The sequence below is a fragment of the Mytilus galloprovincialis genome, chromosome 2 (genome assembly GCF_965363235.1).
Source record: "Mytilus galloprovincialis chromosome 2, xbMytGall1.hap1.1, whole genome shotgun sequence".
Classification (NCBI taxonomy): Eukaryota; Metazoa; Mollusca; class Bivalvia; order Mytilida; family Mytilidae; genus Mytilus; species Mytilus galloprovincialis.
Genome location: NC_134839.1, coordinates 38,922,938 through 38,936,630, shown reverse-complemented (window position 1 = coordinate 38,936,630; position 13,693 = coordinate 38,922,938). Strand labels below are relative to the sequence as shown.

General features: G+C 31.0%; 1 long non-coding RNA gene across 1 annotated transcript; it reads right to left on the bottom strand.

The window, feature by feature from the left end:
- Positions 1–5,796: 5,796 nt before the first annotated feature.
- On the bottom strand, positions 5,797–12,578 carry LOC143063557 (uncharacterized). Its single transcript, XR_012975040.1, has 6 exons — positions 12,482–12,578; positions 9,933–10,123; positions 8,175–8,275; positions 7,427–7,508; positions 6,691–6,932; positions 5,797–5,858 (listed from the first exon to the last, which is right to left on the bottom strand). It is a non-coding gene; the product is annotated as an uncharacterized LOC143063557 (long non-coding RNA).
- Positions 12,579–13,693: the final 1,115 nt, after the last annotated feature.

The following is a 13,693-nucleotide window of genomic DNA, read 5'->3' as shown; positions in this document are numbered from 1 at the left end:
TTCGTTCATTTCCTTTAACAGTTGTGAATAATATTCTGAATAACCTTCCTAAGACGTATTATTTCCTCCGTCCCTGACAAGGCGTGTTGAAAAGGTGGTTGTCCTGAAAAGGGGTGGTCAGGTGAGACGCCCCTCTTATCTGACAATTTGTTTTAAAAACTCACAGGGATGTTGGAAAAATTTGATCCGATTTTGGATCAGACAGGTAGACGGGTGTAACAAAAAGCTGCATTTTCTCTAAAAAAAACTATTTTTTCATATTAAAAACTGCCTTATCCTGTAATCCACAAAAATGACGCATACACATATTATTCTGAAAGAAAGGGTTATCAGCCTTGTTTCACCTTCACTGGCCATACTCGAAATTAAATCCCGCAACTTGCAACTCCAGATAATGACTTTCATTTATCCATATTTGGTCCGGTAACTTTTCGAATCGTGTCATCAAGAACGATATAAAAAAGATACATAATTTAGTAAATTGTTATTGTTTTCTTCTATTAGTTTTTTTTAAGTGATGTGCATATCGTTTCTTTTGGTGTCTATAAGAATAAATAAATAATTTCGTTGCTAAAATGGTCATCATAACATAATTTTCCCTTTGAATTTCAGAAAATACTGACTATCTATAAAAAAGATGTGGTATGAATGCCAATGAGACAATTCTCCACGAAAGACCAAATGACAAAGGAATAAATAACAATAGATCCCCTTATGGCCTTTAACAAAAAACACATACCGCATAGTCAGCTAATCTATTTATTGTTTCACCCCATTTAATTTATTCACCAGTTTAAAAAAAAATGTAACAGTTGAGAAATTCGCTTTTATCATGCTATTAGCTAGTTATTGTATACAAATAACAGGTAAACAACATCTTTTTTTGCTTTGTTTGTACAAATACAAATAAATTTTCCTGCTACCCGCTTCCATGTTGATCAATCGGTAATATGGATTTCTTTCTGGTAATAGTTCATTGTGGGGTTTTCTTCGAGTCCGTGTTTCAATAATTGTAAAAATCAGAGACAATGGTTAAGATTTAAACAACTTATTCTCAAATACCAGGTGTAAATTGCAAACAATTATAATTATATGTACATTGTCATAAATATAAAATGTATTAGTTCTCGCTGCGAAACAGGAGAAAATTCGGCAAGCCTCGCTTTTCGTCCTGTTTCTAAAGCTCGTACAAATAAATTTCACGTTTACCGACTAAGTACATTTATAATCAATACAGTATTCCACAGTTGTTGATATGAATTTATCTTTTTGTTCAATATTTCAACGAATATCGTCGTATAAATTAGAAACTTATTTTCCGATCGGAGAGTCATAAATTCAATGAATATTATTACGGGATATATACGGTATAAACGGTAAGCTTCGATGTATTTAGTTATGAACGCGAATGGTTCGATAAATATAGCTAAATACACAATTAAGCCAAATGTTCATAAAAGGAATTTGCTGCACATCATTATTCTGACAAATCTTATTTTAAAAAATATAAAATTTCATACAAATATATTCTATTGGATCTAAATATTATCATTCTAAAATATGTTTTGACAGTTTCCGTAAAATATTGCCATTTTTGTCGAGCCTTCGACTTTAGTCGAAAAAGCGAGACATAGCGATCCTACATTCCGTCGTCGTCGGTGTCGTCATCGTCGTCGGCGACGTCCACAAATATTCACTCTGTGGTTAAAGTTTTTTAAATTGTAATAACTTTCTTTAACTATACTGGATTTCTACCAAACTTGGACAGTTCTAAGCTTGTTTATGATCATATTAAGATACATGTACATGTAGTATCCAGAATTAAAATTGTAAAAATAAAATTCCATTTTTTCCGTTTTTTACTTATAAATGAACTTAGATTTTCTGCCAGGAAATATTACATTTACACTGTGAAGCAACACATTCACTCTGTAGTTAATGTTTTTAGAATTTTAATAACTTTCTTATACTTTTTTGGATTTGTACAAAACTTGGACAGACGCTTGTTTGTGATCAAAAGCTAGTATCTGGAAAGAAATTTTGTTAAGATTTTGTACCTGTGTTTTACTTATGAATGGACTTCCAGTTAACATTACAGTCTGAAGTTATTTTTTTTAAAACATTTATTAGATTCATAAACTAGCATGTATTTTTACCAAACGTGGACAGAAGTTTCTTACAGTCAAAGATCGTATCAAAGGGAATATTTTTATTGATTTTTTTCCTCATTTTTGTTGAGCCTGCGTTTAACAGTAAAAGAAGTCGAGACACTGGGTTCCGCGGAACCCTTACGAATTTTTAGATATATCGGTCCCCCTTTTCTCGGCTACTGTTAAAGCAAGACGTTCATTTTTATAAATGGCTAGCGAGGCATGGAGTTCATATGGTTCAATCCAAATTATCCTCAAAGTGCGGAAACAATCTTGTATTGATGCAATCTTGTTCGCCTTGAAATCGACGTAACATATTTAGTCAAAATTCTTTTAAAAAAAACCACCTATATAACGAAAAGAAAACTGTGACAGACTTTAACACGAAAGGGAAGGCTAAAATTCTTCTGTAATTCTCCTGCTACTGATTATAAATTAAGAAAGTTCACTTGTCATGTTTTGTATTATTGGAATTTCGGAACCCTCTTGTTCATCCGTTTAAAGCACCATGAAACAATTGTCAGCTAACTTCCAGTTTTCAAAGATCTTTAAATGTGCAGTATGTCATTGATAAGATTTGAGTTCTCAAAATGAATCAAGATAATATAAGGACAATAAGACATTAGTAAAAAATATAAAACCCTTGTTATGTTTTATTACTATTTGAGAACATCTTTATGTTAAAGATATGAATCAAAGTACTGAAGTACTGAACATCGGATGACCGCAAGGTCTTGTGGACGGTCACAAGCACTTGTCTCAGAAAACCAAATCACATCTCTTTACCTGAAAGTGACGTTAAAGTACAGATATATATTTTTTCTGTGCGTGGATGATAAATTCAACCTCATCGTAGAAGTGATACAAATCAGTAAACTCTGGGTTTTTTTTATACTTTATTTTAATATTTGTAAATTACAGTTACATGTATATATAATTTTCATCCATATGTATATCATTCTGTTGCACTATATTAATTATAGTGCTGTGCAAGTGCATGGTGGACACTCTTCTGTAATATTTCGATTTTTCTAATATATTGCATTTGAGTGGGCATTCATATTTTCTAGCAAAACATTCAATTCCCACGCAGAGAGAGGGAGCAAAGACAGATGACTCTGCATGGGATATCGCAAACGTTCTTGAGATATTCTTCCGCATGCGGTAACACACTTTTTTTGTACGTGTGTATAAATATTAAAGATTTGTTTACTTTATTTATGTTTCTAACGAGTTTAACGATATTTTTATATTATTAACTTTTTGATTTCTCATTCAATAACCAGTGGCGAAACCAGAACTTTTGAAAATGCTGGAGCTGCGTTTGTTGGTTCTATAAGCAGTTTGATTAAGAGGGGGCTCGGGACTCAGTTTTGCCAAAACTCCCTGCTAATTAAAAAATATACAAGATAAGAGGTGGCGAGAAAATATCTTCGTCCTCAGTCAATATAATCTGAATAGACGCATATATAATGTGTTGACCTTGTCAAAAGTCTATAATTCATAAATGTAATTTGGCGCCTTCCAAAACCATATGTTATTATTATGTATGCAAGATATGACGACCTATGAAATGACCCGCTTGGTGCAGATGGAAAAGAACATTACATAAATAAGGCCGTTAGTACTTTCGTTTGAATTGTTTAACATATTCTTTTCGGGGCCTTTTATTGTTGACTATGCGGTATGGGCTTTGCTCATTGTTGAAGGCCTTACGGTGACCTAAAGTTGTTAATTTCTGTGTCATTTTGGTCTCTTGTGGAGAGTTGTCTCATTGGCAATCATACCACGTCTTCTTGTTTATATCAACTTATTTTCCGTTCACATTTTCCGTAAAGAAATGAGGTTGCATTTTGTTTTTTACATGTAGCTTTTTTTTTGCTTCGAATAACAGGACAGACCTTTTAGTTTCAGTCGATATACACGCTTTCTTGAAATAATTACTTGATACATATAAATTATGTTTGGTTGATTCATGATGTGGCTGAAATTCAGCAACAACTATTGGCTTAAATGAGATAACTATTTACAGACTGTTCTCTTCTGAGTATATCAGCCATCAAATCCCGGAAAATTAACTGTGTGTATTACATTTCAGATCAAATGTTATTAATTCATGGTCGTTTTATTATGCATATATTACACACTGAAATTGAAAATTGAAATATCAATCATTAAAACGTCTTTACTTGCATTGCTAATCTGCAATATGTACGATTTGTTTGCTAAAAATGTTCCTGTACAATGTTTTCAAAAATGCATTAAATGTACTTTATGACTTTTGTCAATTTAGGCACACCTCCAGAGAGACACACCTCGAGAATCGTGTCTATATATTTGTAAATATTTTAATTTTCAACAAGTAATGTGAACAAAAAATAAAAAGAACGGATGTATAACGCACACTCTTTAAGAAGAACAAAAAACTAAATATTTATATACCATTTTTATATCAATCAATAAAAACAATTACTACATTTCCAATACTAAATCAACAACCCGATGCACACAGATTACCTTCAGTTCACATTCAGCATCCAATGGATATAACCTTGAAGAAGAATACAGCGAAGTAGTTCAGAGCTTTTTAGAAAGCTAACACTTATAATTTTCTTAATTTTCAAAGTGTATATCACTGATGCGTTTTGTTTTAATCTGTGTCAAATAAAGCGTTTACCAGAACGTAATAGGTGTTTGCACATAACGTAATTGGTGTTTGCACCTAACGTAATAGGTGTTTGCACCTAACGGAATAGATGTTTGGACATAATGTAATAGGCATTTGCACATAGGGTAATCGGTGTTTGCACATAATGTAAGCGGTATTTGCACATAACGTAATAGTGTTTGCACCTAATGCTGTAGTTTTATACATAACTTAATAGGTATTCGCACATAACGTAATATGTGTTTGCACATAAGGTAAACAATGTTTGCACATAGAGTGAACGATGTTTGCACATAAGGTAAACGAGGTTTGCAAAAAACGTATTAGTTGTTTGCACATAATGTAAAAGGCATTTGCACTTGACGTAATGAATGCTCAGAGAGAGTATCAACTGTACGGCAAAACGCATATGAATTATACCATGATGTATTATGTTTTACACTGGAGATATATATGTATAACAGAACATAACGCCAAAAGACTATAATATCATGAGATTTACATAGAACAAAGGTGTATCAAAACAAAACGTTTAGAACATTTGACATAACAATAACACTTGAGAAAGGAAGCAATTATTAACTGACTTATGTAAAGAGGAATAGACACAACATAGATAAGATATGAGAGAATGTAAAGGTGGTTGATCATAAAGCTACGAAGTATTCACAGAATATATAGTAGTTACAGCATAATGTAATGCATATTTTACACAACAAAGTTTAGCAATGACATATCATACAATTGTTTGACCAAACAAATTACTAATTTGACATAACACAGAGATGCCGTGTCAGGATATAAAGGCATCTGCACATAACATAAAGAAGAAATGACAGGACGTAAAGGCAAAGCGACAAAACACATTAAATATTTACACTATAAGACAGTTCCGGCGTTCCATAATTTATGACTAGTTAGTAAGCCTTTGGAATTAATACCAACATTCAAAAATATCAATAATTTGAAGACTAAAAAAGTTGTTAAACTTGATTTTTAATAATTTAGTTTGATGTCTTCTTTGAATTGCAGTCACATCTCTGAAATAAAAAAAAATCTTTTGATTAATTCATATGTACACATATTTAAGGCGGTATGGGAATCTAAATTAAAAATAATGCCAAAACATAGTATATATTGATACATGATAAAAAAAAATATGATAAAAATGATAGGTCACCGTGCAATTTTCTCAAGATACAGATTGTGACAAAATGACAAATTTTGTATGGATTATACAGGAAAAAACATCATTATGTGATTAGAAGCTAAAATAAATGAAAGAATTGTAAAAAAAAAATACGAGAAGATAGTTTAAAAAAAATGCTTTTAGAATATCAAAAGTAAAGATAGGGTCACCGTGCGTTTATCCCGGCTAAAACACAAAATAGCAAAATTCCATGTAGATTCTTCAGAAAATGCACTATTTCATAGTTACCTCCCCTTAAAAGGCCAATTTAAAAAAACACCAAGTAGAATTAATCTAAACTTTTACCAATATTCCTATTTTTAAAAGTTATAGTCATATAAATTTGTTCATTAAAATAAAAATTCACATTATTATTCTGCATTCCTGCTTCGTATTTTGCTAACGTGATTGAAAATCTGGACCTTAGGTTCTCTGTTTTTTACAATCCAAGATGGCGAAAGACACCCATACCACCTTTAATGTACCTACGCGTAGTTAAAACAGTGTGTTTGTTGATAATTATGTGATTTTTGTATTATTTATTCAAAAGCGAATAGTCTTTTATTTTATTCAGACTTAAAAATTCAAGAAAAACTAAAGATAGAGTAAAATTTAAACCTAAGTATTGCTTTGAGTAAAATTAAAACCTAAGTATTGCTTAAAGTAAATCTTAAATTACTTACTAAATTCTTCTTGCACAGGTAAAGTATCTTGTCACCGCATGGAAGATCATTCCATGTTCCCTTATACTTTTGGTAATTTAACAAATTGAGACAGTTTTCTTTTGTCCCGCCATTAGGTTCTCCACTTCCTTTATGCCAGTTCACATATGTAAAGGGAGAGAAATCAGCCATCCATATCCACTGTCCGTCTTTCAGATCACTGCCACCAAGCCATAGCAGAAATACGTCATGCAGTTGTAATTCTGGAAGGATAGTGTATACAACTTTTGCTACTTGTAGCAATAACTAGGACAATTTTAATTCATTATGGTTTTTTTTAAATTACATTTTCACCCTAACTTTTCGGTTTCTGTAATTCAACGATTTTCTATGTAGGCTGTTGTTTGTCGTAGCGTTGTAAGTGTTAACTAACAAAGGGAATTGCAAAATGACGACATGGAGCTTTTATAAAAAGATAATTGTGATTTTTTTTAATTAATGTAGGACAATGTTAAGATTCAACGATCGATATACCTCTCCTCGTGCAATAACATTTAAACATTTGTTTTCCCAACACTCTTCAAAGGTATTCATCCAGTCAATAACTTAAAGAAAAATTGAAAACATAGTTAAAGGATACTGTATACAACTTGTTTTCAACAACTGTGCGCTATTGTTCTAAAACTATCTTGCAAAGCAATAATATGGTATTTTATATTCAAATTGTAGCGGTGCTAGCTGATCTAAATTTATATACCATTTGTTTTTGCAGATATCCATGCATTCTCAGTAGCGTCATCAACCTTCGCCAATGTACTTCCGTGTTTATGACAATATCGCTTGAAAAATGAAAATTGATTTTAAATTACTTCACAATTATTGAAACCTGATTTTATTACATTTCTTTTAAATTAAAAAAAATGTATTTGCAAAATATTTTAAATTGGGTGCTATATCTTGTTATATGAGAATAAAATATTTCCTGACTCAAATAAAAATGACAACTTTTAATCAAATTAAAATGTTTACAGGGAAGCTAATGAACCAAGAGTTTTAAATTATAAAGTTGAAAATAACACTTCGAAAATATTACGGACGCCATCACGTGTCTCTTAAACGTTATGGAATATCTGTTTCATAGTTGACGACGAACATGTTCCAGTGGTCGTAACCGCAATATCGTCCTCTTTTTCTCAAATGTGACCAAAATGAACAAGAAAAATCAACGGGTTTGTACTTACATGAGCAACATGACGGGTGCTACATGTGGAATAGGATCTGCTTACCCCTTCGGAGAACTTGAGGACACCCCCGTGTTTTGGTGGTATTCGTGTTGCTCAGTCATCAGTTGTCAATGTTGTGGTTTGTGTACTGTTTGTCTTTTTGTCGTATTTTGGAAATTTCCCGTGGCATTGTCAATTTTTCAGGACTTGTGGGTTGAATATTCCTTTGGTATCTTTCGACTGTTTCCTTGTAAATATTCTAATTTAAAATATCATATTAACCTGTGCCTCAAACCAGTCAAGTTTATTTAAGCCGAAGAAGTAGCAGTGATTTCTATATCTTGTCCATCCTTTCTGACATCCACTAGTTTCTTTGACTGTGACTGTGGGGTAAACATAAAGTAAAACCCAATTTTTCTCCTTTCTACAAAATTCTGATTAGACGAACATGCATTACCCTTTCTCAAAAATGGAAAGGGATTAGAAAACATTTGAGGAAATGTAATCGTTCTGAACCTTCTCCGCATATTCTTTAAAATAGCTATATAGCGAATTATTTTTGTAATGATTTTCGTTGAAAGAAGGTCGAATTGTTTGATCGTTTCGATCGGTTTATTTTTCTAGGATGTACATAATTATAAAAGTAGGAAACCACTTCTCGATTTTTCTGTTTTAAGCATCGGTTTAGCTTAATGTTTCTACAAGGGATCGAATACTTTCAAACACTTAGAAACTTGTCGTATAACATTGTTTCTTAAATCTTAGATTTAAAATAGGTTACCAGCTGGTAATTGCAAAACACATAATATGGTATTGTTTATCTTTCTATCAAGCAAGGTTGTTAAGTCTTACTCAACAATATAATAAATATCGGCTAACATGAATTATTAAGTAATTTTTGCAGGGCTGAAAAACTATCTAAAAGAAAATTCACATATTAGAAAAGAATATATTTTTAAAACAAAGCCTCTTCACATTGGCAACCTCTACTGGGACCCCTGGCTTCCATTACTAGAATAATGTACATTTTGTATATTTTAAAAACTATGTTTTATATAATATACTGTTATATATTGTTTATTGTTTTTTTGTTTTTGTTTTGTGGCTAAAATAGTATGTACATTCTTTAATATCTGTTTTGTGTTTGTATGAATTATTTACACTGGAAAACCAACTTTGCCAAATTTATTTAATGTATCTTAAGAAAAAACCACTGCTGTCAATTGCCAAATTTTAGTTTTTTTTTGTTTTGCATCTATTGCATCTATTTTTATTTATTTATTATTTTCTCTTCTCTTCCCACTTTCTCTCTTTAAATTTAAAATTCTCTCTTTATTGATCAATGTTGAAATAATGGATACACAAAAATATACTGTATATATGTTATAATTTTGAATACTAACAATTACTAACAAATTTTCTAAATATACAATCTAATGTTTAACGAGGCCGGATAAGGTACCGGTACTTTCTGTATCAAACTGACGAATGTAAAAATAATTCAATAAAGTATATAATACCTTTAAAAAAAATGCATATACAGATTCTTACACTATCATAAGGTATCTTCTTTAAGGGTATTTTTGAAGGAGCCTGAACATTTTTGCAATAATTGTGCATAACATATCAGAATACGTCAACTCCCTCTAGTATGTCTTGTATATTGAGTTATCAGTAACCAGTCCTTGTATATAAACACACTTTATTGAGCTCTAAAGTTAAAACGCAATCTAATTCAATTTAAATATTGATAAACTTGTCCATATATTTATATATAAAATTGAGAGCAATCAAGATATAATTTTACCTTGATTGGGTTTAAACGTTGACTTTAATTAAATGACAATACTTAACAACAATTGGATGATCGGACAATCGTTTTATATGTGAATCGTTCACCATGCCTATCAATGAGTGTCTATTCCATTAATTATAAATTTAACTGAGACGACCTGAAACGTCTCCCGACATCGCCCGTGGGACCATAAACTTTACCAATTGGATAACATAACAGCTACATAAATACATATATCAGCATACGTTTTAAGCTGTCTTCTAATCCAGTGATCTGAGAATTAAGTTGTTGCATACTGTTTCTAATGGTTTTAATAATAGTTTTCTCTTTGGGTGCAAGACATGTCTGTTTTCCATCTACATTGACGAAGATCATGAACAAAGCAAGTACTGGGTACAAAATGGTCAGCATTGTTATCATAGAAAACAATTTACCGCTGAAATAACAATTAAAGATTTTCTCAGAAGAAAAAAAAACCAATTATCCCGAATACCGGGTAGGTCGTTTAAAGTAAGGAAAAATATACTCTGCTTTTCCTCCATAAAATTTGATGTCATGAAAAACAAAACATAGCACCCCTTTTCATAAGATAAGTTGATACAATAAATTACTGACAAAGTGACTTGTATTTTCAAACACCATAAAAATTAATATGTGCCTTGCTTCTTATAACAGTAAAAAAGTTCTTTAAGCTGGATAATGATCATTTCTAAAGTTTATAATTGGATTAATAAGTGATTCATATTTCACCCTATACATGAGCCGTAGTGCGTATTAAAGCCTGAAAGCATCAGGAAAAAATATCCTACTTGAGTTTGGTTGGTAAAATGAGACGCAAATCCTCCAATACTTTGCAGAAAATAGTTTATTTCCACCGAATATTTGATTAGTTTCTGTAATTTATCCGTTAAATTTAAATCGACATTTGTGTGTGTGCAATGCTTACTTACCCAGGAAATTTGATGTGATGACCAGCACAGATTTCAACATGACAATTCAATGCAGATTTTGATTAAATACAACAGACTGTGTAAGTTTGGTATAAGTTTAATAACAAAAATACCGAACCCCGAGGAAAATTCTTCAAATTGCAAAATGAAAAGCTCAAACACATCAAATTAATGGATAACAACTGTCCTAATCCTGATAGGTAAGCATTTTTTATGTTGAAAATGGTGGATTAATCCTGGTTTCATGGCTAGCTGAACCTCTAACTTGCATGACAGTCGCATAAAATCAATTTTATTAACAACGATGTGAGAACAAAACAAATAGAAAAATAGGTAAAAATGTCAAAAATAGGGCTATAACAGTCAACATTGTGTTATAATTCCAATCACTATAAAAACAAACAGATATATCAACAAAGAAAACAAAAGGCAATATAGACAATGCACATTTGCAAAATCGAAAGACAGAATACAAAAATTTACCACAGCACAATAACACAATAACGGGATATTCAAGAGTACCTAGCCACGTGACATGGACATTACCAAAAAAGACTAAAAAGTAAAGTAATAATTTACAAAGACAAATAAAAATACAATGACACGTTATTGTTCTTAATGTATAAACTGTTCATTAAATATATCGGACCAAATTTGCCAATTTGACCGTAATTTCAGAAAACTGCACGACTTAATAGCATACTCATTACACAGAAGGAGATATAGTTAACTTTGAGCAGGCTGTTTTTTTATTTACGTATATCTTTTTTACTTTCTTTGCGTATATCTTCATATGTAGTTTGTATAAACATTTGAATATGAAATTCTCCAAACATTTGAAAAATTCTATAAAAGGATAGGTTCAGATTTATCTATATTATACATCATCTAATGAGATACAGTTGTTGGTTGATATTTCGCTCTTAGGTCGGGTTGCTGTTTCTTTGACACCTTCCCCGTTTTAATTCTCCGTTGCATCTAATAACCGATTAAAAGTGCAATTAAAAGATGGCTTTTATAAAAAGGTTTTGCAAGAACTGGAAATAATAAATTTTTATTGCAAGTATTTATTTAAGATTCCTTTTATTCTCAATACATATTTCTATAATAACGCGATAGCATTTCTGCTATATGATTGAAACAATAGCAAACAGGGTCACTTTAATTCTAATTATTCCATATCAAATCCTGTTCGCAAAATTATAAATTATTCAAAATACTAAGGATTTTCCTATCCCAGGTATAAATTACCTTTGCCATATTTGCTCCTCAACGCTCTTCAACTTTATACTTGTTTGGATTTTTAACCATTATGATCTGAGCGTCACTGATGAGTCTTATGAAGACGAAACGTGCGTCTGGCGTTTCAAATTATAAGCATGGTACCTTCGATAACTATTGAATATTCACGAAAGTGTCAAAACAAGATAATTATCAAATCCAAGCTCTCTTTCAAATATGTGTTCGAATTTTGTTTCCTTTGGTAATTCCTATTATAGAATGGCGGGTAAATGCAAACATTACAGATATCAATGGTAAAAATAATAGTTGACTTTTTTCAAACTGTTTGATCTCTAAACATTTACAGATAAGCGGAAAACCCGACATAAACAATGAACACGAATAATGCAGAAAAAAATAATTATAAGAAGCATGGTGTTAAATTATTAATAAAAATCATTGATACTGAGTTTGATCGTTGTATTCACTTATCTAGATCTAAAGAAAAACGAATTGGTACAAATACAAATTTCATGAAAACATATTTTCAAGCTTGTGTAGGTGACAGATGAAAAATATTACAATTTGTTTTCTTTCTAACTTAGCTGTGATTGTGTACTTACAATTCCAACGTTTCTGGTAAATGCCCAGTTTCGTCAGAAGTTTCCTACTAATTGTTTTGTGTACAATTACATAAAAATATCAGTTCCAAAAATCTATATATAATTTTGTCACAGCTTTGATATGCAACTTTCAATAGCACGCAATACATTTTTACTTCCGAGTTACTTGGAATATACATTTTCAGATTTTTATAGATTAGTGTTAAATATTAGATTTCAACTATATATAATCTAAGTTTCTGTCTTGATTAAAAATTAAATCATTTAGTGTTTTGACGAGTTGTCATATTGTGTGAAAAAGTTTACCATTTTAATAATATGCAAACATGAAGTTCAACGTAAACAATAATTTAATTATTCAAAGCTAACCAAGTTCAATTGGTTATCCATAATAGCCAACTTTTGAGATTTGCAATACCTATTTATATTAGCTATTGATATAACTTTAATATAAGAGTTGAGTCGAAAATTCTGCAAAATTAAATGATAGCAAAGTAAAAAACGTGATACATCACATATTTAAGAAAACAGCCTAACCAGGTTCTCGCAACATGTGCTACATTAACTCCTAAAAGTTAATACTTTGAAATATCTTATTAAATAGGATTTTTTTTTTTATAAATTATAATTACTAATTTACTAGTATTCTATAAAAGTACTAAATTAAACTAAGATATGTATAGATCAACAATCATGTCATATCAAACAACTGACTATTGGTTGACATACAGTACAGTTTTTAGATCAATGTGGCATGTCAATGATATAAGACAATGCTTTCTTCTTTAAAACTTTTCACTAAAATAATGGCATACGTATTGCATTAGTATTGCATTAATTTTCCACAAAAAAATGTCTGCTCGTGTATGAGATTTTACTGATGCTATACCTGGTCGTTTCGACAGTAAAGCAAAATATAGGCCAATTGCATGCCTGTTTAAAGGAGCCGCAACTTTATGCTGAGAACAATTACAAAGGATCATGAACTGAATATCTACTGACAAAATTTATTAATTACATCATGCCAGTACTCATAGAAGCACTAATGGGATTATACCATAACCGAGTGACCTCGATATCAGTAAACCTGTAAGATTTGTTTTCTATGCAAATAACACATATTCCTTAATAAACCTTCATCAGGTGCACAAAGGGCTAATAGTTTCAGAGCCAAATGATTAATTGAAGATAATGTGTCGACATGTAAATATT